Source organism: Marmota marmota, unplaced genomic scaffold, assembly GCF_001458135.2.
Source record: "Marmota marmota marmota unplaced genomic scaffold, marMar, whole genome shotgun sequence".
Taxonomy (NCBI): domain Eukaryota; kingdom Metazoa; phylum Chordata; class Mammalia; order Rodentia; family Sciuridae; genus Marmota; species Marmota marmota.
The window spans coordinates 2,533,838-2,558,209 of record NW_026000272.1 but is presented as its reverse complement, the minus strand read 5'-3'; the positions used below and the strand labels follow the sequence as shown (position 1 = coordinate 2,558,209).

Here is a 24,372-nt window from a genome sequence, read left to right as displayed (position 1 = left end):
TTGTCTTTCTTTTCTTTCATTTTTTTTCTTTCCTTTTTTTTTTTGGTATTAGGGATTGATCCCAGGGGCACTCTATCGCTGAGCCGCAAGCCCAGCCCCTCCCCAGCCCCCAGCCCCCAGCCCCCCCACCGTTTTTAATATTTTATATGGAGACAAGTTCTCACTGAGTTGCTTAGGGCTTCACTAGGTTTCTGAGCCTGATGAACTCGCCATCCTGCCTCAGGATCCCAAGCCACTGGAATTACAGGTGGATGCCACCTGACCTGTCTCTGAAGTTGTCTTTATAGGAAAGAGCTGGGGGAGAAGTAACTATGCAAGAACAGGGTGACTTGTGAGAAAGTTGAGCTAGGAGCTAGCACAGAACTGGGGGGAGGAGGGCGGAACTGGGGGCAGATGTGGCTGAGGAGATGCTGATTACAGCGAATAGGCAGAGCTATGGCTAAGAATTGGGGAAGTTGCTGAATGCTCAAGCACTCTGTAAGGAGCTGGTGCAGAGATGCAGGCAGATCTTTGGAGAAAGCTGGGGAAATACCTAGTACCGCACCAGGGAGGGGGGACCTATGGTCAAGTTGGGGGAGGAGCCCACAGAGCTGTGGGAGGAGCTGCCAGATGCACAGGGCAGAAGTGAGGAGGAAGCTTAGGGTTTCTGTGCTGCACTCTTAGTCAAGAGGGGAAAATGGCCAGACCAGGGTCCTCATGGACCTAACCGAACCCTGAGTGTGTACTTTAGGGTGCACTCCAGAGGAGTAGCAACTGGGAGAAGGGAGACGCCTGCCTGTGTCCACAGAGTTCAGGGCTGAGGCTTGCACCACAGGGATGAACCCCCCACAGCTTTCCTTTCCCCTAGATGCATTTAGGTTCCTGCCAGTGAGGCTGGGAATAACCATCTTTTGTTTTGAAGGGAGCTGAATAGCACCACCCTATGTGCTGCTGCCCCTCAGACCTAAGTTGCCAAAACCACATCCCAACTTCCGTGCCAACCTGGCTTTTCGTCTTTCACACCACAGCCTTCCCTCAGGATCACCATGCTTCCTTACACTGTCCTGCCTAGTGACTGAAGAGCCAAGTTCTAGGTCCCTGCCTCTACCTTACATGTAAGAAGACAGATTCCTCTTCCTTTGTTCCCTTTGCTACTTGCTGAGGTCAGGCCACATTCTCTGGTGTCTGTGCTATTCCCTGATTTTCCTGACTGGCCTAGAGTCCTGTGTTGCGTCTTTTCTGTTGGTCCTCCACACAGTACCCCTCACTGTCTACCTTGCAAATCAGTCCCCTACTGAAAACCTGCCAAGCCTTCTCCTGTAGGGGTGCAGGCGCCTCAAGTTTCAGCCCGAGCTCTCTCCCCCCTTCTGGACTAACACTGGCCAGAGTCAAAGTGTGCTTTGGGGTACCTGGTCCCTGACCCAACCTGTTCCACAGGACTCCTTGCTTTGAAGCTATGGTTCGTACAGAATTGAATGCCCATCCCCTCTTATCCTGACAACCTATCCTCCAAGCACAACTTTCAATTCACCTTCACTGTTGCACAATCAAGTGTCCTATTTCTGGTAGCCTTCCTTCTGGTAGACCCATGCTCCAAGCATTAGGTCCTTGTAACTCAGAGCTGCAACTGCTCTCCCGGAGTCTGTGGCCACAGCAGGATCTCTAAGTTCCTGGAAGGCAAGGCTGCTTTTACTCCTTTCTGTACTCTGGGTGCCGGGCATAGTAGCTGCTTAGTAAACATCAGATGGACAGAGGAGTGCTCTCTCCCAGTGAGAGGTACTTATACTTTTCCTGGAGAAGCTCAAGAAAACAGGAAAGCTGGAGGTAAAGTGAGTGGGAGAGGGTACCTTGTTCACATGAGGGAGGCCTTAGGGCTCAAGGAGCCTTAAAGTTCATATGGGACTCCCACCTAGGTTGGTGTCCCCTCCAGGCCTCTTTCCTCCACAAATCGTTCCAGCCCCTGCCCAGCACCACGGCATCTCCTCAGAGCTGTTTGGAATGTAAGTGAGGGTCCCATGAATGTGTGTCGTTCCTGTTCTTAGGCCCTGTTGTTTGATGAGCTGGAACTTGCCTAAGGAGCTGGATTCTCATAGCACATGGCTGCTAGTGGGGGCCTCCATGGGGACATAATGTAAGCGCTCCTGTTTCTGACTCTTGGGCTGTTCCTTGCTCTCGTGTATGCTGAGAAGTGGGGTGCAGTTCACAGATTAATGCACCATCTCCCTGGGCATAAGAGTGCCCAGCAGAGGCCTGATCTGTTGTCTGATCAGGAGGTGAAGTCCCGGGGTAGCAGCTGCAAGTCCAGCTCTCTGCTGCAGCAGTGGGGCCTTGGAAGCATCGCCTCAGTAGGTTTTGCGTGGGGAGGTCTTTGGCTGCCACAGAGAAAAGGACAAGGATGCTTTTGCATCTTGATTTTCATTACACATAACAAGTCAGTGGCAGCCCTGAAAATGGGCTGATGTCTGACCTCCTGATCACATTCTCTTCACTAGCTGCTCCCTGTCTCCCCTCATGGACCAAATCCTGGTGGGGACTCACTCCCACCTTCTCTGGCCATCACGGGTCAGGTGTGCCCTCCCCTCCCCAGACCCATCTCACTTCTTCCTTCCACTGTGTTTTCCTTGCAGGGGCTCCAGAGCCTCCAGGCCAGCAGTAGCCTGCAGATATGTGGAACCCTTTGGGGTTCCTTCCTCTGCTCCTTCTCAGGCACCTTCTCCTTGTCTACTCCCCACTAACACTGAGCTTTGCTCAACTCCTGGGATCAGGATTGAGTCTCCTCCACCAGCTCTGCTTTCTTCTCCAGACCAAGCCTTCAGCACAGGAGCCTTTGAGGGCTATTCCAGATTCAAACTAAAACAGACGCAGATAGTAGAAGAGCCAAGTATGACCTTTGTGTGTTTCTGTGAATTTATGGTGCCAAAACATTATTAGCAGCTTTTAATTTAATCAGACTACTTTTTTTTTTTTTTAGTGTACTGGATATTTAACCCAGGGATGCTCTACCAGTGACCTTCATCCCCAGCCTTTTTTATTTGTCATTTTGAGACAAGGTCTCCCTAACGCTGGCCTTGGACTTGTGATCCTCCTGCCTCAGCCTTGCAAGTAGCTTGGATTACAGACATGTAGCACCTTGCCTGGTCCTGACACACTTTATTCTTTACTCTCCTAATAGTTCAGTCTTTATGCAAACAAGCACTGAGTCATGTGCTGTGCCCTCCAAAGCTGGGGACGGTTGGAATGTCATGCCATGGCCCTGTGACAAATCCAGATTATTTGTTTACATGATTGGGGGGTGATGCCAGAGGACAAGTTGTCAACTCCTCTCCATGGTTACCAGGCTGGAATTGTGGGATCAGTGGGCTCTCTACAGAAGACCCATTCTGCTGACATGTGCCTCCACACTCAATGTGGCAACTTTAGAAAGTACAGAAACGTGTATGAGAATCAGAAACAAAGAACGGTCCTGAGGTCATTTCTGAGAGGCAGGAACATTTATTTTTCTTGCTTTTTCTTCTATACAGTGTTTGGTTATTCAGTTGAGCACATGCTGTGTTGCATTTTTCCTCCTACTTGTTTTTTTTCTTATGGTAAGTGTTAGCCCATATTCTGAAAGGTTACTCAGGAAATTGACCCGATATGGCAGTAGCTCTGTAGCCCATTGTGAATTCCACCCCTCCATGTTCAAGACCTCACAGCAGTCAAATCCTCAGGGAACGGATCATCCCACTTTGGATCCAGCAACATCCTCTGTTTAGATAGGTAAGCACAGCAGTTCTTCCTGAGGCCACCTTTCCCATGGAGCTTATTGAGACTCCAGATATGAGTGTCCCATGGGACACTGTGTGCAAGAGCCTTCTCTGGTTATTCCCATTTCCCTGCTGTTCAGTGACCCAGCACATAGCCATTGTTGCCTTCAGGCAGGGCTGGGGGAACATCATAGCATCTACTTGCCATGGTACCGCAGCTTCCTTCCTGGGGACCTGGCCACCATGTTATTCAGTGTGTTCCAGTTCTGGAAGCTGGACTGGGGCAGGAACTGAGCAGGCAAGGTGAGTGGTTTGTTGGCATGGCTGCCCTCAGCCTCCTGCTCACTCATCCTTGCTCCCTTTGAGTGTCCACCTTGAGCTGTACCATGTTGGTTGTGATTTTGCTGTGCTCTAAGGGAGGCTGGCTTGTGCTGGTGGTCTCCATTGCTTTCAACTGTCGAGGATGTGTAGTCCTCAGCTCAGCTTCTGTGTGCTCAGTGTTGTTCAATGCTGCCCCAACCTCTATTCCCGCTGCTGCTGCGGCTAAGAAAGAGGAGGAGGAGAGGGTGGCAGGCTATTGGGCTTTTCCCTGGGAGCCTTGTTCTGTACCAGGCTCCCTTGGGGTTGGCCTGTAGAGGAGCAACTGCCAAGCTTCTGAGTGATGATAGGGTCCTTTCTTCAGCACATCCCTGAACCTCTTGGTGCAGGATGTGTCTTCTGAGCCCTCTGGGCACATACTCCCCTGGGAAGTCTTCTGGCTTCACCTGATCTGTCCAGTTCCAGCAGACCCACTCTTTTCACCCTTGTCTCCCTTCTTTTATTTACTGTCTGCCATGGCCCTGCTAGCCTTTCAAGGCTGTTCTTCCTAGAACAGTGGTGTTTCCCGGTTTCTAGGATCCATCCCAGTAGCGAGTTTGCACCATCCTAAGGGCCTTGCCAGGGCTTTAGGTTATGTGTCTAATTAGGGAATACTTATCTGAGTTTTCAGAACCCCTGGTCAGGCACCCTTACTGTCCTATCCTCTAGGGACTCCGACTGGCCATAGGTGCAGGTGTGTGCTGTTCCTTCATCTATAGGTGTCTTCTTTGTCTCCCTTACCAGGCCCAGCAGCCTTGTCCGTGTTGTGCTGTACTGTCCTAACTCTGCTCAGACATCTGGCAGCAGGTTGGTCCCATCCCGCTATTCTGAGCCCTCTCCTGGTTGTAATACTGCAGGCCCCACAGCCAGCTGGGATGGTTGGACACCCTCCCTGCCAGGCAGATACAGTGAGGACAGCTCCTAGGAAGGAGGTCTGCTGTGGGGAAAAAGATTCCTATAACTCCCTTGGGAGTGGCGTGAGGGGGGTGAGTCATACTGTAGGCTCACGAGTTTCAGAGGCATTTGGGGAGTCTGACATTTGGGATCTTCTGCTTGTCCCTGCTCCCTGTGTTTGACAGGAAGGTCTGTGCACAGTGCTTCTACCCTTGGCAAGACTGAGTTGCCTTGGTTGAACATCCAGCCGTCTTTGGAGGCCGGCCTCCTTATCAAAGTATGTTTTTGATATTCAACTTCTGCAGTGCACTGTGCCTGACATGGGAGCTACTTTATGACCCTAGAGGAGAAGCTTGTGTTTCTGCTTAGTTTTTAGTCATAGGTTAACTGCCCTCTGCCTTCCTTAATCCACAGGGAGTCATCCAACAATGTAATCGCAACTGATCATTTCCATTGTCTTGGCAGTTGCCTTCCCATGCGTTACACGTGCCCAGGTGTCCTCACCTGCTAGAAGCTTCCTCTGCACAAGGTAGCCATCCCAGTAAAATTCTGACACCAAAGGTCTGGCACCTGGGCTGCCCCCTTATGCCTGGGTCTATCTGCACACCCCCTACGTGCCTGTTGTGGGGTCTTCATCACCAGCTAGGCAGATACTGGGTGATCCTGCACCAAGACCCTAGATTACCACCTGCAGCAGTCCAGAACCAGCTGTGTCACATTGGGTCCAGAAAGCAGAGCATGCGNAGGGAGCGAGCAGAGCCACCGATTTATTGGGACTAATACCCACAGAAGGAAGCGGGGTTGGACAGCAGGTTGGGCCTGACTTGACAGTCCTGACCAGTGTGACAGGGTGGTGTGGAGCCAGGATTTCTAGTTCAGGGGCCTGCATGGGGCATGGGTGTTCCTGTTGGGTCCTCCTGGTACCTGGCACACAGTAGGTCATGCAGTCCACAGTGACTGTTTAGATGAATGAGCACCCACAGTGGATGCTCTGGAGGGCAGGTGTGGGTTGAGCAGCTCCAAGAAGGGCCCAGCTGCTATCTTCTCATAGGCAGAAGCATGCCCTGCCCTGTGCTGCAGCAGGCTTCCTGGGAGGTGCTTTGGTCTCTGTTGCATTAGACAGCTACGTGGGTGCCCATAGGGACGTGTCTCCAGGGCATTTGCTCACAGGGCATCTCCGGATCTGTTAGCAGGGTTGTGAGCACAGCTTGCTGTTACAGGGCTGTCTGCATACATGGCATCATGACACAAGGCAGAGTGAAGTCAGCAGTACTGTCCTAGCAGGGGCTCTCTGGAGGTATATACTCATCTCTGTGCTATCCCCAGGGCTGCTAGGGTCATCTTTAAGGCTTACTTTTGTATCCTGGATTCTGAAGCTAGGCAGCATTAGTTAGATACTTGTTAAGAGGAAAGAATGGCTACCTCTGGGTTAGGGGCTGAGGAGGTCTCCCAGAGGAGTCGGTATTCCAGCCGAGTGTCAGCCTCTTTCTTACTCTCTCACTCTGTCTCTCTCTTTTTACCTCAGGTTCCTCTACCACTGAGGTCTATCTCCAGACTTTTGCGTTAGGTTTTGAGACAGGGTCTCACTAAGTTGCCCTGGCCAGTCTCAAACTTGTGATCCTACCTCATTCTCTAAAGTACATGGAATTACAGCTGTGCCTGGCTTTAGATACATCTTGAGTTAAGAGGATTTTGTTGAATGGGACCTGGGGAGGGCAACCTGAGAGGGTTAGATAGAGCCCAGGGACTTAAAGAGGGTTTTTGGCTGGAGCAGACCCATTTGTAGAGTGAGGCTATATGAGAGGAGGCCATGTAACTGGATGGGGCCCAACTTATAAGGTTGGGCAAAGGAGTGAACTGTACGCTGATCACTGCAATCAGTGCCTTCACTTGGGTTTCACTGTGAGCAATTGTACTGGCAAGTTGTCGGTTTTCTTCCTAGGAAAATTAATTGATCATCTCATTTGGCCACTCAGCTGTCTGGCAAAATGTTGTGTTTCTCTGGTGGGCCAGGGGTATGTAGACAACAGGGGTTCAGAGATGATGAGGTGCAGCCTCTGTGGCTCAGGAGCAGCCTTCTATGATGACTAGGCTCATCCGTGCAGCATGTTTCTATCCTCGCTGATCTGAACATGCATCTCTTTACTCTCAAGAAAACTTGAGGTTACCCATTCTCTTGGCTTGTGATCAGGCTTCCAATTCTTTTTCCTGAATTTGCAGTGATATTTGGAGAGATGACATGAGATCTCTAATTCTGTACATTATTCCAGGGAGGACAGGAGAAAGAAGGCTTGTGGGGCAGTTTTCCCCTTGTGATGCCCTGAGTTATGCAACAGGGTGGCTGCTGCTTATGGCCCAAATGAAGGAGTTGGTTTTGTTCAGATTTTTCTTGCATGGCTGAGCTGGAGCCGTGTCTAGGGCCAGGTGGGGTTTTGCAATGTGGGCCCCTAACCCCCTGTCTCTGGACATGCTGCTTCTGAAGGAGGAGAGTAGGGAGTGAAGACAATGATTAGGGAGGGTAGCCTTGGAATGTTGTAGCACCCATCAAGAATACTGCTTAGAAAAAGCTTTGGGAAGGAGATCCACATAGTGCATGAAAGGTCACTAGCTAGTGTTTGCCCCTGGTCATTGACAGCTCATCCTTTGCTGTGTGTGTGGGTTGCCCTGTGCATTGTAAGACATTGAGCAACATCTCTGTACTCTGATCACTAGATACCAATCATAGTTTCCCTTACCCTCATGTAACTACCAAAAAATGCCTCCAGATATTACCAAATGTGCTTTGGGGAGCAAATTTTCCCCTTATTTGAAGATAACTTCATAAAGCATGGTCTCAGATGAAAACAATCAAGAAATGAGGCTTGGAGCAGTTTCCATTGATTGGTTCTCATTGCAAAGTAAGGTATGAAAGCCCCTGTTAAACTCTTGGTGCTCAGGCTTTGTGCATTAACAATTCCTTGGGGAACTTTAGCTTTCTAGCTCATCTTCTCTATTTGTTAGATTCATGAAATACAAACAGGTTAAATAACTTGAAAGGAGATGGATATTCTGTTTTACTCTTCTCAAATTATTACACTCCTGACAATAATTTTAACATTTGCCTTGTGTGCACTTTTGTTTATCATAATTATAAGCTTGATTAATTGAGAAGTATACCACTGTAAGTAGACTGCATTGAAATATGTTTAGGAGTGCAGGTATAAACTTTCATATCACTGTCGAGCCTCTGAAGTGTATAGGGGTTGAAGTTATAACTATGGTGTCTTTGGGTAAATTGACAGGTTTTTTAGGGGGGTGGGGTACTGGCGATTGAACCCAGGGGCACTTGATCACTGAGCCACATCCCCAGGTCTATTTTGTATTTTATTTAGAGGCAGGGTCTCACTGAGTTGCTTAGTGCCTTGCTGTTGCTGAGATTGGCTTTGAACCCACAAACCTCCTGTCTCAGCCTCCAGAGCCACTGGGATTACAGGCATGTGCCACCACGCCTGACCAAATTGTCAGTTTTGATCTCACAAATGGCCAGCCAGTTATTCTAACAGCATGCCATGTTGGATAGTTACAGGTCCCAGACTCAGCCCTACTTTTCTACTCTGGGTAATTCTCCTTGCTTTCTTGAGTGGTATAAGACATTATTGAAAGAAACTGCTACTGGTGTGAAATGTACTAATTGTAATTAGAAATTGTTAATGGGGGAATTTCCTATTTCTATGAAAGTTTTACCAACCTTAGCACTCTCAAGAGACCAGATCTTTCTTTTTTGTGGGTTCTGTCCTGTGCATTATAGGATGTTTAGCAGCACTCCTAGTCTCTTCTCACTGGATAAAGGTGGCACTTTACGAAAATTATGAAAGCCCAAAATAGTATCAGACAATGCCAAGTGACTCCCTGGGGGCAAAATCATCCTCCATCAAGAAGCTTTTAGCCTAGTTCCTGAAACAGGCAAAGTTCTCCATCCTGAATGGCCTTGATAGGAAATTCCTTGATCCTTGGTCAGCTTCCTTGGGATGCTCCTGTTTCTGGAGATCCAATTTATATTCAGGAGAAATGCTCTGGACTTTGGACCCCCAAGCTTCAGTGAGGGCTCCTTCTTCCTGAGTGCTTTCTGAAACTTGTGTGTAGTTGCTCCTTGTTATGGTTTGGATATGAGGTGTCCTTCAGAAGCTCACATATGAGACAGTGCAAGAAGGTTCAGAGGAGAAGTGATTGGGTTGTAAGAGTCTTAACCCAATTGGGGATTTAATCCCCTGATAGAGATTAGCTGAGTGGTAAGTGGAGGCAGGTAGGGTGTGGCTAAAGGAGATGGGAGTTGGGGTGTGACTTTGGTTATATATTTGTACCTGGTGATGTTACCGCTGTTGACTGGTGACGAGTCCTTGCTTCCCCAATGTTGAAGAATAACACCAAAGAAGCACGCCGTGGCAAGGTCAGAGTAGAAATTAGAAGTTTATTAAAGGACAGCAGAAAAGACTTCTCCCGGAGGAAGAAGGGGACCCAAGAGGTGGAATCCATGGAAGGGATGTTGTCTCCCCTTTTTATAGTTTTTTCAGTGATGGAATGTAGGTGGGAAGGACCGAGGGGTGGGACACAGGTGGGCCAAAGAAGTAATCTGGTCAGGAGGGACTTCTGAGTCAGCACCTTTTTGCTGGGGGCTGTTCATTAACATTTCTTTGAGGTGGACTTTGGCCTAGGGCCTTTTCGGGACTTCCATGAGTTGTCCTGTGTTTTCCCTGAGTCATTCTCCGCATGGTCTCCATTTTAGATTTCACTCGATATTAGACCCGATTTATCTAACTACACTGACTACCTAACTTTAAATCTGGCTTCAGTGATTGGACTCTCTCTGCTTCCAGATCACCACATAAGCCACTTCTCTCTGCCACACTCTTCCGCCATGTCATTCCTGTCTCAACTAGAGCCCTAAGGAATGAGCCAGCTGTCTGTGGATTGAGACCTCTGAAACCCTGAGCCTTCAAATTAACTATTCCTCCTCTACAGTTGCACTAGTCAGCTCATTTAGTCACAGCAGTGAAAAAAGCTGACTATAACACTCCTTTTGTGCAAGGCTACCTCAGGTGATTTCTGATTTTTGAGTGTGTGTGTGTGTGTGTGCGCGCCACAGTCTGGCTGGGCACAAAATCACGAGCCACTCAAGCAGGAACAAACTTTATTTTCAAAACTCCCGCCAATGCCATGCACGCAGCCTTCTCCCGGGACACACTACACCAACAGGAAATCCCTCCTCTGGAATTCCCTCCTACCACACTTCCTCAACCAATGGGAACTCTCCGGGAGTCGTGAGAGCTCCAAAGTAGCAGGCCTAGGCAGACAGCAGGGGTCTAATCTCCAATTGAATGCACATCTTAACATAATCATTATCATCTCAAGGGCTTGCTGGCGTCACCTTTCCACCAAAAATGCCATGCATCATTCCTACTTGGCTATGGCTCTCAGTGTGTGTGTGTGTGTGTGTGTGTGTGTACACCCTGTTAGCCTAACTTGACTAGCATCTCAGTACAAGGATCCTGCTCAGTTCACCTTTGTACTGTAAGAGTCTGCCTCTTCCAGAGATGTTGACTGATGATGGCAGTCATCAGAATTCTAACCACACCACATGAATAAGACAGACTGTGACTGGAGTTTATTGTGTGCTATTTGGAGTAGGAAAGGTAAGTATGTCAGTTACTCTTATTTGAGGTATGATTAGACGCTGTCCACTGAAAGCATTATCTGTGAGGTACTATCCTCAGAAGAGGCCAAGATCTATCTGATAGGGAGATCAGGAAGCCTTCAGAGGGAACCTGGCTCTGAGCTGTGCACTGAAGAATGGGCAGTATTTTGAAGGTGGTGCTACAGCAGTTCATTCCTCAGAAGTCAACTTTGGCCTGGGAGGACAGAAGATCAGAAGTATGAAAGAAGGGTAATCAAGTGAATGGAGTGAGAGCAAAAGTGTTTTTCCACATCTTATCTATTTTGGTCCTTGAATCATAATGTTGAGATAAGTGCCATTACATCCATTTGACAGATGAGGAAACTGAAAGCTCAGTGGTCAAGGGACTTGGCTGAGCTCTCACAGTTGGCTGGCAGGGGGAACTGGGATTTAAACTCAGGATTGGCCAACCCAGTCTGTAGAGCTGCCAAACAAGTTGGTAAGAGAGTATGTACACTCTAATTCTGCTAGCCTGAGGTGTGGGGCTTGTCCTAGGCCCTGAGTATGTCCTGGTCCAAACCACTTTGCTACACATCTTGTTTTCTATTCCCTTGCTTTCTACCTCAGTGATCAGTTCAACTTCTATCACCAGTACAAAGAGATTGAGGAGTTTGAATTGTGTTGCTTGTCCATGAGCTGGTCCACATCTCCCTCAGATTCAAGGAAGGGCTGGTGCACTTGAATCAAAAGAGTATATATTTCAAAAAATAAAATTTATGATGACACCCAATAGAGTCAACTTATTTAGTTAATTATGAATAGTGCTGTGTTGATTGAGAGGAGAATCCAAATCTGGAAGGAGATTGAAGGTGTGCTGCATTGCACAACTGTCCCAAGGAACCATCCTTAATCCCTAGTACTACATCCTTTTATCTCTAGTACCACAGTTGGGAACTGCTGAGTCCAGCATATTTTATCCATCCACTTTAGAGACAATGCTGATAGATTCTCCAGAATGACTGGGGAGCCAAAGTTTTTATCAACCAGTCTGTCACTTCTGTGGAATAGAATTGTCTCCCTTTACTGCTCCCTTTATAGCAAAGTTGCTTTTCAGAGTACTTTCTACTTGCAGTATTATTCTTGATTGTATCAAATTAGTTCCACAATAGTACTGCCAATTTTCTTCCATAAATAGTCCATTGCCATGTGACTTTAAAATCCATACACCTCTTTATTTTGCTGCTAATTCCTCCCCTATTCATTTTCCTACTAGGATAAAGCACGGCTGGGGCAGGATTGGTAGGGAAACTGTATGGTGTGCAAGTATCATCTGTAGTCAGCAGATCAACCCTTGCTATCATCCCTCTCATTTAGAAATTTTGATGTTTACTCTTGTCCCTTTATCCCCCTTTACTGGTCCCTTTGTAGCAAAGTTACATTTCAGCGTACTTTCTACTTGTAGTATTAATTTTAGTCATATCAAATTAATTCCATAATAGTACTGCCAATTTCCCCCTGAAAATATCAATAAGACCACAGCTTTGAACTGCTTGTAATAAAGGAAAGAAAGTCAGCAAGAGTGAATGTTTTCTGAGCACTCCACCTGTATACAGGTAGCTGTATGAGATTCTGCACTGTTGTCTGCTCTGTGGTAAATCAAAACTAACATTCCTTCAGGGACTTGCAGTGGAGGCTGTCTGTCTTAGATATTTCTTTGATTCCTGGATTGCTCAATTCAATTTCTGTCTTCCCAGAAAAGCTTCACTCTAGCTTGGTCCAAGAAGCCCACCTCCTCTGAAACTATTTCCTCCTGCTATTTACCCAGTGTCCAAAGAACCTCATGTTAGATTTCCCACCTCAGCCATGAAGTAAAGACAGCTTTGTAGTTTTGACCTTCATATTGTTTCTCTGGAGCAGATGCAGATGCACAGTCAACTGAATATAGTCTCTGTCTGTGTATGTATGTATGTGTCTGTCGTGCATGTTGCTAGGGATTGAACTCAGGATCTCATGAAGGCTAGGGAAGCACATTACCATTGAACTAAATCCCCTTTCCTACAAAGGATGTTTCACTCAAACAGTTCAGGACACTTCCACTCTCCTGTCTCCATCACTCTTGCTTTCATGCTGTATAGCAATGCAATGACATTTGGGGACTCCAACTAAGGGAACATTAAGTTGGAGTACATTCAGTTTGGATTTGGAAAGATATATTTCAGGGACTCCCAACTAATTCTGAACATTTTCAAGTTATAGCTAGTTGCCCCAGATTGGAATAGTTCCTAGGAATACTTGCTTTGCCAACCATATCCAGTGTCAGGACAAGAGGTGCAGAGCTGGAGTACATATTGTGATGTCACTGTGTCTGACATAACTTTGTACCAAAGGTATGTTGGCAGTGGAAGAATCAAAGTTCACAAGATATAGGGCCAGAAGCTAGTCTGTGGAAAAATCTAGGCATCAATCAGTTGTGTGATGTTGGAAATGGAGAATTCAGTTTTCATTGCCAAACAAAATATATCCTCTCAGGAATATAGTGTGCTGTATATGCAACTATAAATACCCTGTACATTTACTTTAATATTTGGCTGGGGGTTGTGTGAAATGGCATTTTTCAGAATTCCTGCAGTTGTAGCTAGAAACATTGAATAGTATACAGAAAATAGTCAATCTAACAGGCCTGAGGCTATTGACCTTAGAAAAACCTGCTTATAATCTTGGCTCTCTGCTGTTTTCTGGGAACTTGGCTCTCAGAATGTCCCCAGTCAACTAAGACTGATTTTGCTTGCTTAGATGTTTGCGCAAACAACATAGTTTATGCTGAACCACCACTTTCCTTCTGAAAGTGGAATTTTGTCACATGTTAAGCTGAGGGTGCCTGTGTGACTAGCCCCCAATATAAATTGTAAGCACTAAGTTTGGACTGCTCTGTGCAGAAAAATCGCATACATTACTGCATTTTTGTTGCCAAGAAAAAAGTATTATCTGGGTGGTCTCTCAGGGGAAGGAGGTAGCATAAGGAGGTATACATGTTATTCCTCCAGACTCGACCTGTGCCTTTTCCCCTTATAATCCTGCTGTGTGCCCTGACTACTTTGCTGTAATAAATAAATAAATGTAATAAGTGCTGAGTCCTCTGAGTTTCCAACTATAACAAACAAGAAGAGTAGAAATAACATTACAGTTAATTAATGAAGATATGCCATTATATGTTATTCTTTCTTGTTTTGAAATGTTGCTAACATTTGTTAACTTTTTCAAATGTGTATTCTCTTATATTTCTTTTCCTTTTTATTTTTTAAAAATTTTTATGCCATTATACATGAGCTCTTATTGATTTTTTTGCATTACAATTCTTAATACACCTTTATACCACAATTTTTAGTTGTTGATGGACCTTTATTTTATTTATTTGTATGTGGTGCTGAGAATCGACCCCAGGGCCTCACACATAGCAGGTAAGTACTATAACATAGCTACAACCCCAGTCCCTTATATTTCTTTTCTCATTTTAAGTGAATATCTATTTTGTTCCCAATTTTATTTTGGTAATTTCATATTCTTAAAGAGAGTCCCAGATATTATAAGCTTCAGCCCGCATAAAACCTGTCTTTGCCTTGGTCTTGAATCCAAGATTTGCCACCTCCTTTTGGTTTTATTATTGTCACCTCATATTTCACAGGTGGGGAAATTAAAATCCTGAGAGGGGAAGTCAAGCTTACTTGGTGAAACTGGGACAGATTCTAGGCATCCCAAGTCCCAATTTAGTGTTTTCCTTCTATTCCATAAAGTATTTTGATGGTTTGTCTGTTAATTACTGTCACTGTGCATTGTCCACTGGATGGCACTCAGGAGACTGAAGTTTTAGTCCTTTTTCTTTCAATAAATGGTCAATCTTGAACTAATCCCTTTTCCATCTGGGACACATTTTCCCCTTTTTTAACACAAAGGGGTTGGAATATATGCTCTGTAGAGACCTTACTCTCTTTGATGTACCCTCATTTTTTCAATCTGGAATTGCTGGAATCACAGAATCATAGTTGAAACTGTCATCTTCTTGTCCATGGGTCTTCTTCATCTATAAAACTGAAATAAAATACCTCATCTATAAAATGGAAATAAAATGTAGGTATTTTATTTATATGGCATTATTCATGATAGTGCAGGTGATCAAAAGTTTCTTTCTGTCTAATCAAAAACAAAAGTTTCATATATAATTCACACTCTCCTCCCTGGAGTCAGTATGAGTAAACTTGAATTTTGAAAAGAAAAGAAAATTAAGTCCACATAGACCACTTTTAAAACATTTTAAAGGGAAATATGATTTGCAAACAGAAAAAATTCACAAGTATTAAGTGAATAGATTAATAAATATTCACAAAGTTAATACAACCAAATACCAGTACTTAATAGAACACTGCTTTGACCTCCTTCTGATCACTTCTAGTTTGCTACTTTTGCCCAAAAGTAGAGGAAAGGGACCAGGAAATGAGAGCAAGGGATAGGGAGGGAAGTGCTTGGGAGTGATATTGGCCAAATTATATTGTGTGCATGTATGAATATGTAACAAAAATATCCTACCTTCATGTATAACTATAATCTGGAAATTAAAAAATTGGAAAAAATAATAAAAAGCCATTGACAAAATCCATCACCTATTCATATTAAAAATACTGAAGAAGCTAGGGATTTGTGGAACTTACCTCAATATCAGAAAGGAAATATATGCCAAACCCAAAGCCACCATCATGCTGAATGGAGAAAAACTGAAAGCATTTCTTCTAAAATCAGGAACAAGTCAGGAATGCTTACTCTTACCATATCTATTCAATAAATTTGTTGAAACTCTAGCCAGAGCAATTAGGCAAGAGAAAGGAATAAAAGGGATACAAATAGGAAAATAAGATGCCAAATTATCTTTGCTGATGATACGATCCTGTATCTTGGAGACTCAAAATACTCCACCAAGAGACTTCTAGAGCTGATAAATGAACTCAGCAAAGTAGTTAAAACATAGATTACAAGATCAACATATGAAAATTAATAGCTTTCCTGTACTCCAATTATGACTCTGCTAAGAAAGAAATCAGGCAAATGTAAATTCCATCAAAATACAAATAACATTCTTCACAGAACTAGAAAAAAATAAAATTCATATAGAAGAACAACAGACCCAACATAGCCAAAGTGAAACTGGGACAGAATCCTGAGCAATAAGAGTGATACTGGAGGCATCACAATACCTGATCTCAAACTATACTATAGGGCTATAGTACCAACAGCAGTTGGCATAAAAACAGTTACAAAGACCGATGGAATAGAATAGAAGACAGAGACAAGCTCTGTGTCTTATAGTCATCTGTTACTTGAAAAAATATATGTTGGAGAACAGACAGTCTTTTAAAAAATGTGTTGGAAAACTAGATATCCATATGTAGAAAAATAAAACTAGATTCCTTTCTTTCACTCTGCACAAAAGTCAACTCAAAGTGGCTCAAGACCAAAATTAGCAGTTAGACCAGAAATACTGCATCTGCTAGAAGAAAACATAGGGCCAACACTCCAACATATTGGCACAGGTACTGACTTCTTTAACTAGACCCATAAAGCTCAAGAACTAAAGCCAAGAATCAGAGCAATCAGGCAAGAGAAGGAAATAAAAGGGATACAAATAGGAATGGCATCAAATTAGAGAGCTTCTGCACAAAAAATTAAATAATAAGAGCATGGAGAGAGAGAGACTACAGAATGGGAGAATATTTTTGCCAGTTAATCTTCCAATAAGGGATTAATATCCAGAATATATAAATAACTCAAAAAATTAATATGAAAAAAGCAACCCAATCAATAAATGGGCAACTGAACTAAACAAATGGCCAACAAATATATGAAAAAAAAAACATGTTTATAACACCCTTAGAAATCATGGAAACACAAAATTATATCATTTCATTCCAGTTAGAATGGAAATCATCAAGGTTACAAATAATAATTGGTGGTAACAATGTGAGGCTAAAGGTACCTTTACACATTCTGGTGGGACTTCAAATTGGTACAACCACTTTGGAAAGAAGTATGGAGATTCCTCCAGGCATGGTGGCACATGCCTGTAATCTCAGGGACATAGGAGGCTGCAGAAGGAAGATCCCAATTTGAGGCCCACCTTAGCAACTTAGGCCCTAAAATCATAGAATTTACAGGGAAATGGATGGCATTAGAGCAGATTATGCTAAGTGANGATAGTAGAGGATAGGAAAGGCAGCAGAACACAACAGACACTAGTATGGCAATATGTAAATCAATGGATGTGTAACTGATGTGATTCTGCAATCTGTATATGGGGTAAAAATGGGAGCTCATAACCCACTTGAATCAAAGTGTGAAATATGATATATCAAGAACTATGTAATGTTTTGAACAACCAACAATAAAAAATTTTTAAAAAAATCAAAATTTAAAAAGAAGGAAAGGGCAGGGGATGTGGCTCATGGCTAAGCACCTCTAGGTTCAATCCCCAGTGCCAAAAAAAAATTATCTATCTCTATCTATCTATCTATCTGTATGTGTATAGAAGTGTAGTCTCTATATGATGCAGCTATCCTACTTCTTGGTATTTTTCCAAATTATCTTAAATCAGCATACTAATGTGATACATGCATACCCATGTTTATAGCAGCACAATTCGCAATAGCCAAGTTATGGAACTAACTTAGTTGTCTATACACAGAAAAATGAATTAAAAATGTGTATACACAATGGATTTTTACCCAGCTATACAAAAGAATAAATTTTGTCATTTGTTGGTAAATGTTTGGGACTGGAGAACAACATGATAAGTAAAATAAGCCAGACTCAGAATGTCAATGTTTTCTCTCATCCATGGAAGCTAAAGACAGAAATAAAGAAGAAATACAAAATAGAAGAGAGACCACAAGACTAGAGGAAGGTGATTTAAAGGGAGGGAGGATGGGAGGGCATGGGCAAGTAATGAGCTACAAAATATACCAAGTTATGTCCATGTATGACCATACTTCAATGAATCCTACATATGTGTGTGTGTGTATATGTATATGTATAAATAATTATGCACTAACTAAAAAAATAATGAGATCAGTAGAGTAGACCTAGAAACAGGTACTACATACTTCTTTCTGCTAGGTGTGTAGCACATAGAACAAGTGGATGGGGGAAGGGAAGAGGAGAGAGAAAAGGAAGAAACTAGGGAACAATATTGGTCAAATTATATCATATGCATGTGAAAATATGACATAATGAATCCCACTATTAAGTATAATTATAATGCACCAATTAAAATACTTTTTAAAAAGAGAATAAGGAGAGACAGTAACAAAATATACTCTTTGAAGGTATACTCCCAATGACCCACTTCCTCCAACTAGACCTTGCCTACCAAAGTTTCCACAATCTCCCAATAGCTGTTGTTATGAATTGGTAGACTATCCCATTGATGAAATTAGAGCCCTCATGATCCAATCACCTCCCAAGGGCTCTATCTCTAACCATTGCTGCATTGGGAACCAACCATTCAACACATGTTCTTTGGGGGGACATTTGATATCCAATCATAACATTCTCACAAGAGTGTTGTTATAAAACACCTGAGCCTGGTCCCACTAAACTCTCTAACTTCCTGTTTGTCAAGAAATTTCTTGTTTCCATACATGTACCTCCAATTACCTCCATCATACTGTAATATAGCCAGTAGGCCCCCCACCAGGACTGAGTAGATGTCAGAACTATACTCTTAAATCTCCAAACTGTGAGCTAAATAAACCTCTTTCCTTTATAAAGTTAGTCTGTCTCAGGTATTTCATTGTAGTGATGCAAAACCAACTAATATAGGCTGTGTTCAAGATTTTTTTTTGTATGTTTTGTTTTCATCAGTTTGAATATAATGTGCCTAGGAATGGTTTATTGGAAGCTCTGAACTGCTTGTAGCTATGGTATAGTGTGTATGAATTAATTTTGAGACATTCTCATGCCTTCATAAATTAAAAAGCAATAAAATAAATTCTCTTCCATCCCTTCTTCTTTCTGGAATTTAATTAAACTTATATTAGTCTGGGTTATATTATAACTCTTTTCTGTTTTTTTTTTTAAATTTTCTCTTTTATGGTTCAATATTAGTAATTTATGTTGACCGATCTTCATGTTTACTGATCCTTTCTTTGGCTGTTTTTTGTTTGTTTTGTATTGGGGATTGAACCATATCCCATCCCTTTTTAGAGTTTTAATTTTTTTCTGAGATAGGGTCTTGATAAGTTACCCACACTGGTCTCAAATTTTTTATCTTTCTCCCTCAGATTCCTAAGTTGCTAGGAAAGTGCCACCATTCCTGTCTCTTCATTAGTTTTGAGACTACTTGTGACCTTGTTAAAGGTATTAGATATTTCTGCTATGTATTTTTCCCACTTGTAGCATATTCATTTAGTTCTTTCTTAGGTTTTTCATTTCACTGCTTCATTTATCTGATGATCTTGAATGATTTTAAACTTTTCTGGGAGCCTTTAACATGTTAATCATAATCATTTAAAAGCCCTTGTCTTATAGGTCTGTGTCATATCAGATTCTGGTTCTGACAATTACTTTGTTTCTTGGGATTGTGATTTTTCTTAACATTTTGTATGTCTTGATTTTTTTAAGGCAAGCATCTTATGTAGGATGTTAGAGATGGAGGTAAATAATTCTTAGACCTAGAAACAGGTACTACATACTTCTTTCTGCTAGGTGTTTAGCACAGAGTTTTGAGTCAGCCTAGTTGTGTCTACCCTCCATATACCACAGGCTTAAATTTCCTGTAACAATTCCTTATGTTTAGGGTGAGAGTTGTTTTTTCAGAGCACTGTCTTTTAAAAAAATATTTATTTTGTAGTAATAGGTGGAAACAACATCTTCATTTTATTGTTATGTGGTGCTGAGGATCCAACCCAGTGCCCCATGCATGGTAGGTGAGCGCTCTACCTCTGAGCCACAACCCCAGCCCCAGAGCAATGTCTTTTTGACCATGGTCTTTAGGTCTTCTCTTTATACTCTGCTTCTTAAGTATTCTCTAATGTTCTTCTTCCTTTGTTCCTTTCCAAGCATATTCTTGCTACTTGAAGTTGTTTATTTAATCTTGTGGGAATTGGGAGCATGACATTTTCTGCTTAATCTCTAGTCTTAGTTATTATGCCCTGGATGTTAGAGGTATGGAGTGATTATCTTTTGCCTCTCTCCTTATGTAGTTCTGGGCCCAGTGTATATTTCTGCACTCCTTCTAAGAGTAATATTTTTCTTGTTTCCTTCCCCCGGGTACAGTTAGTTTCCACTGGCATCCTAAGAGTGACAAAGTTTGCTTCCTTTCTCTCACAGAATGAGGCATTTTTTCCTAGAGGAGAGAGAAAAATGCATGGGAGATTCTTATCTCTTTTACATGGCTGGTGTTCCTTTCTCTAAGGTCTGAACTTCAGTGGATTCTTTCTTAAGGCTCTTTCTGGTCTTGTTCTTCAAGAATCTAATGGGGTTCATGGAGAAAGATCCTGCAAGAGATCACAGTTCCTCCAATTTCTGAGGCCCTTGGAGGCTTCACACTGTTCTATCAGCCCACATTTTACCTTTGCTAGTTCATGAATATCTCTAACTGACCTCTTCTTACTGATTTTTGGTAAGCTTACCCAAGATAAGTGAGAGATGCTCACATCTCTCTTCCTGCAATGAGCGTATCTCCTCATATACAGGGCAACATTGTTGTCTGCAAACTCAGATCTCCAATGTGTCAGAAATAATCCATGGATTTGAAGTTAGTTGGACCCCTTTATTGTTTTCACTATGGTTATGATTCGTCTTGCTTTCCCACAGTGGAAGCTAGCTCCTAATTGATGAAGTTTTGAATCTTCTTGAATCCACACCTCTCTTGCCCTCTAGACAACTGTAGTTATTCTCATACTGGAGTGTGTAGAAGTCTTTCTTCTGTTAATGCTAATGTTGACTGTTAACTGTTAGAATGTTCTGCTGTTCTTTGCAAGCAAGTGCATGTTGACTATTTGGGGGTACTCCTATTTTCAAGAATTCAGATGCAATCACTTATTCCTTTGGCTTCCACTTAGTAGAATTAGGTACCATATTATCCCATACCTCTTAGTGAATTGTCTCTATCTGTTCATATTTTGGCTTTATTGAGATATCTACTCACACCCTTTTGTTGTAAACGCTGTTTATGCTTTTAAAAATATTCTAGCTCTCTATTCATTTTAAAAATAGGTGATTCAGAGAGATTCAAAAACCTTGATGGCATTGCTGCCACTTCCCATTCCCAAATCTTCCCTTCATTTTTTTTTTTTTTTCTGTTTTGGTTATTGGGGATTGAACCCAGGGGCACTTGACCACTGAGCCACATCCCCAGCCCTATTTTGTATTTTATTTAGAGACAGGGTCTCACTGAGTTGCTTAGTGCCTCGCTTTTGCTGAGGCCGGCTTTGAACTTGCAATCCTCCTGCCTCCACATCCCAAGCTGCTGGGATTACAGGTGTGTGCCATCATGCCTGGCTTCCATTCATTTTTTGAAAGATATTTTTGCTAGGCATAAAAATTCAGTTTGACAGTTACTTTCTTGATTTGGTTGATGTAGTTTGAGAATTCTGTAACTATATTGAGGGGGAAATTTGCTGAATGTTGAGCTCAGTTCTCTTCCCCCTCACTCTTTACCAGAATCCTGATTCCTGAAATCTCTAATGTCTCCATCTCTAAGAGACTACCCAAGGCTCTGTTGGCTTCTCTGCTGTTAGTAGAGGCCCTCAATCCAGTCCCTCTCTCATATCCCTACCCACTCGCCTGATGGCTAGAATAAGCAAACATCCCAAAGGCAAAAGTTGCTGCAGAATATCCTCTTTTTCCTGGTTGCCTCATCATTGCTCTAATGCCTTCAATCAGATGTTTTAAAATTTTTACCTGGCTTTCCTGGTTATTTTTAGTGGAAGGATTAGTCTTATATAAAAGTACTCCATCATATTCATAATTAAAAATCTACCTATATACTAGGTATTTGATAATTAAATCTATTTTTAAGGAGCTTTAGAAACTGCTGAACTAAGTAAACTTTTTATGTAAAAAAAATTAGTTGTAGATAGCCAAAATACCTTTATTTTATCTATCCATTTTTATGTGGTGCTGAGGATCAAACCCAGTGTCTCACAAGTGCTAGGCAAGCGCTCCACCACTGAGCCACAACCCCAGCCCCAGTAAGGAGACATTTCAAGAACTTCTTTTTCAGAAAAATTCATCACTGTTCTTTCAGAAAAAAATATTCTCAAAGGTCAACAAATATGACTTAGACTGAGGGAGGTTTATATCACTGCATAATTTCCCTGAACTCTGTTTTAGTATGGAAGGTTAAAAAGTTATATAAGTTAATATTAGATTCATTAGGCTTAAAAACTAGTTCCTCCTAGATACAGCAAAGACGGAAATGAGTCATCATTTATGTAGTTTTAGAGTTGGAGTTAATGAGGCACCACCAACCTATGGTCATTTTGAAGTCTACAATAGGGTTGCTGTTTACATTACTTCCTCTTCGTAGGTTAATTGTTCTAGAAAACACAAATAATCATCTGTTTGTTTTTCAGAGACTCATACATGTGCACTGGCAATAAATCACAGGAGAAATGTCCCTCTTTGTATACGATAAATTCTATAATGAGAAATTTACCAGGGAAGAGGAAGTCCCTCAAGAGCAGAATTGGCTCTACTGATTATCGTGCCTTCTACTACAGTGCCAAAGACACCCTTAATTGTATATTCAAAATTGTGTAGAAAATTTTCAAGAGAAGATTACATTGTGATTTCTGCAAGGTCTGTATCCTGGAGGCTGTCCAGATAGGGTGATAGGGTTGTAGACAAAACTGAGAACTATCTTCTGTTCACAAGCCCTGTATTGTCATGAAAGGGAGTGCTTGGCTCGAAGCTCTACTACTAACCAGCTGCATGATGTGACTGCTCACTCACCTCTTTGCACATAAATTGTCTCAACTCTAAAATCACCCCAATGACAATGGCTTTTTAAGGCAGTTGGGAGGATCAATTGTAATGGGGTGGGGGAAAGTCAATGAAAAATTTCAAAGTGCAGAATACTGATTAGGGATCAATATGATCACTGTTTCATTCCATCTCATGCACCTGGGTCCCAGGGTTGCAAGAGGCCTAATCTCACATATCATACAATGCAGTTACCTTCTTTTCAATATCTCATACAGGTTTTTAACTACTACATGAAGAGTTCTTTCAGAAAAGAAGTTTATTTGGCTCACAGTTCTGGAGGCTGGGAAATCTAAGGGCATGGTGCTGGCATATAAAATGACAAATGGTGAAAAGGTGAGAACAAGCCATAGAGAGAGCTGAGGAAGTCAAATTTCACTTTTATAACAGACCACTTTTGTGAAAGATAATCCACTCCTGTGATGATGGCATTGATCCATTTACAAACGTGGAGCCCTCATGACCTATACACCTCCCATTACAGCCCAGCTCCCAACATGGGGGGCATTGATGAATGAAGTTTCAGACATGTGAACTTTTGAGGCACACATTCAAATAGTAGCACTTATAAACAATGGAAGTTTATTTCTTAGAGCTCTAGAGGCTGAACGTCTGAAATCTGGGTGCCAGCATGGTCATAGCCCGATTAGGGTCCTTTTTGAGTTTGCAGATTTCTGTCTTCTTGCTGTGATCTCACATGGCAGAAAGAGAATGAGGTAAGTCTCTGGCTCCTAGATATAAGGGCACTAAATCCCATTCAAGAGAATTCCACCCTTATGACCAAATTATCTCCTAAAGTTTCTACCTCCTAATACTGCCACATTGGAGGTTAGGATTCAATGTATGAATTTGAGGGAGAACAGTCTCATTCAGTTCATAACAGATCATTTCATGGGTTTCTTTTAGAATGACTTAGACTCTATTTTGATATATTTATACAAGCACAGAATATATCTTATTCTCTAACTAAAAAGAACAAATAAAAATAAAATAAAAGAATGACTTAGAATCTTTCTCAATCTACTTGGGATGGGCCTGGAGGTGAAGCAGTAGCCTGGATGGTCTCTCACCTTCCTTTTGGTTTATGACTCTGGCAACATGTTGAACTCTTATTTCTAGTTAGAGTTTCTGTCAAATGTTAGAATTCTCCATAGACTCCTGCTTGAAGAAGTTTGACATTTTAGAGACTGTTGAAATAAAAGAATTTTATCAAAAAATTGCTGAATTATGATTACAGATAATATTGTCCTGATAAGAGAACCTTATGTTTCTTTTCCAGCCTCATCTCCCAGCACTTTCCTTCTAATCTCTCTGTAGAAAGCAACATTTCAACCAAGAAGCAAGTAGGAATTGTGACATTTTCTCAACATCCTGAGCTCCCTGTCCTACCTCAGAAGCTAAAGGAAATCCCAAAATCCAGTTACTTCCCAAGGTCAATTCTATTTGGATATTGAATGTATACCTTCCCAAGCATTGTGATCTCCAAATGTAAGTTAAATAACAAAACAGTCTTTGTGTGTCCTGAAAACGTTTATGTCTCTCTTTATCAAGTAATGTGATTGTGTCTCATATCTTTTTGGTAATATTTAGGATGTTTACTAACTTGAGGTTTTAGAGTTACAGTTAAATTGCTTTATGTGGGTTATATATATTTCCTTTATTTTTGGGAAAGCAAAGATATATATATATATATATATATATATATATATATATATA

At 42.3% G+C, this 24,372-nt stretch overlaps 1 long non-coding RNA gene across 2 annotated transcripts in view; it reads left to right on the top strand.

Moving 5' to 3' along the window:
- The first annotated feature begins 57 nt into the window (after window positions 1-57).
- LOC125614354 overlaps window positions 58-24,372 on the top strand; it is a 24,665-nt gene continuing 350 nt past the window's right edge. The window contains exons 1-5 of one of the 2 annotated variants that reach the window (XR_007344959.1): window positions 58-1,803; window positions 1,893-1,979; window positions 22,248-22,473; window positions 22,875-22,992; window positions 23,936-24,144. This is a non-coding gene — a long non-coding RNA (uncharacterized LOC125614354). Of the gene's footprint in view, window positions 1,980-22,247; window positions 22,474-22,874; window positions 22,993-23,935; window positions 24,145-24,372 lie in introns of both variants that reach the window. The other variant, XR_007344958.1, reaches the window with a different exon arrangement.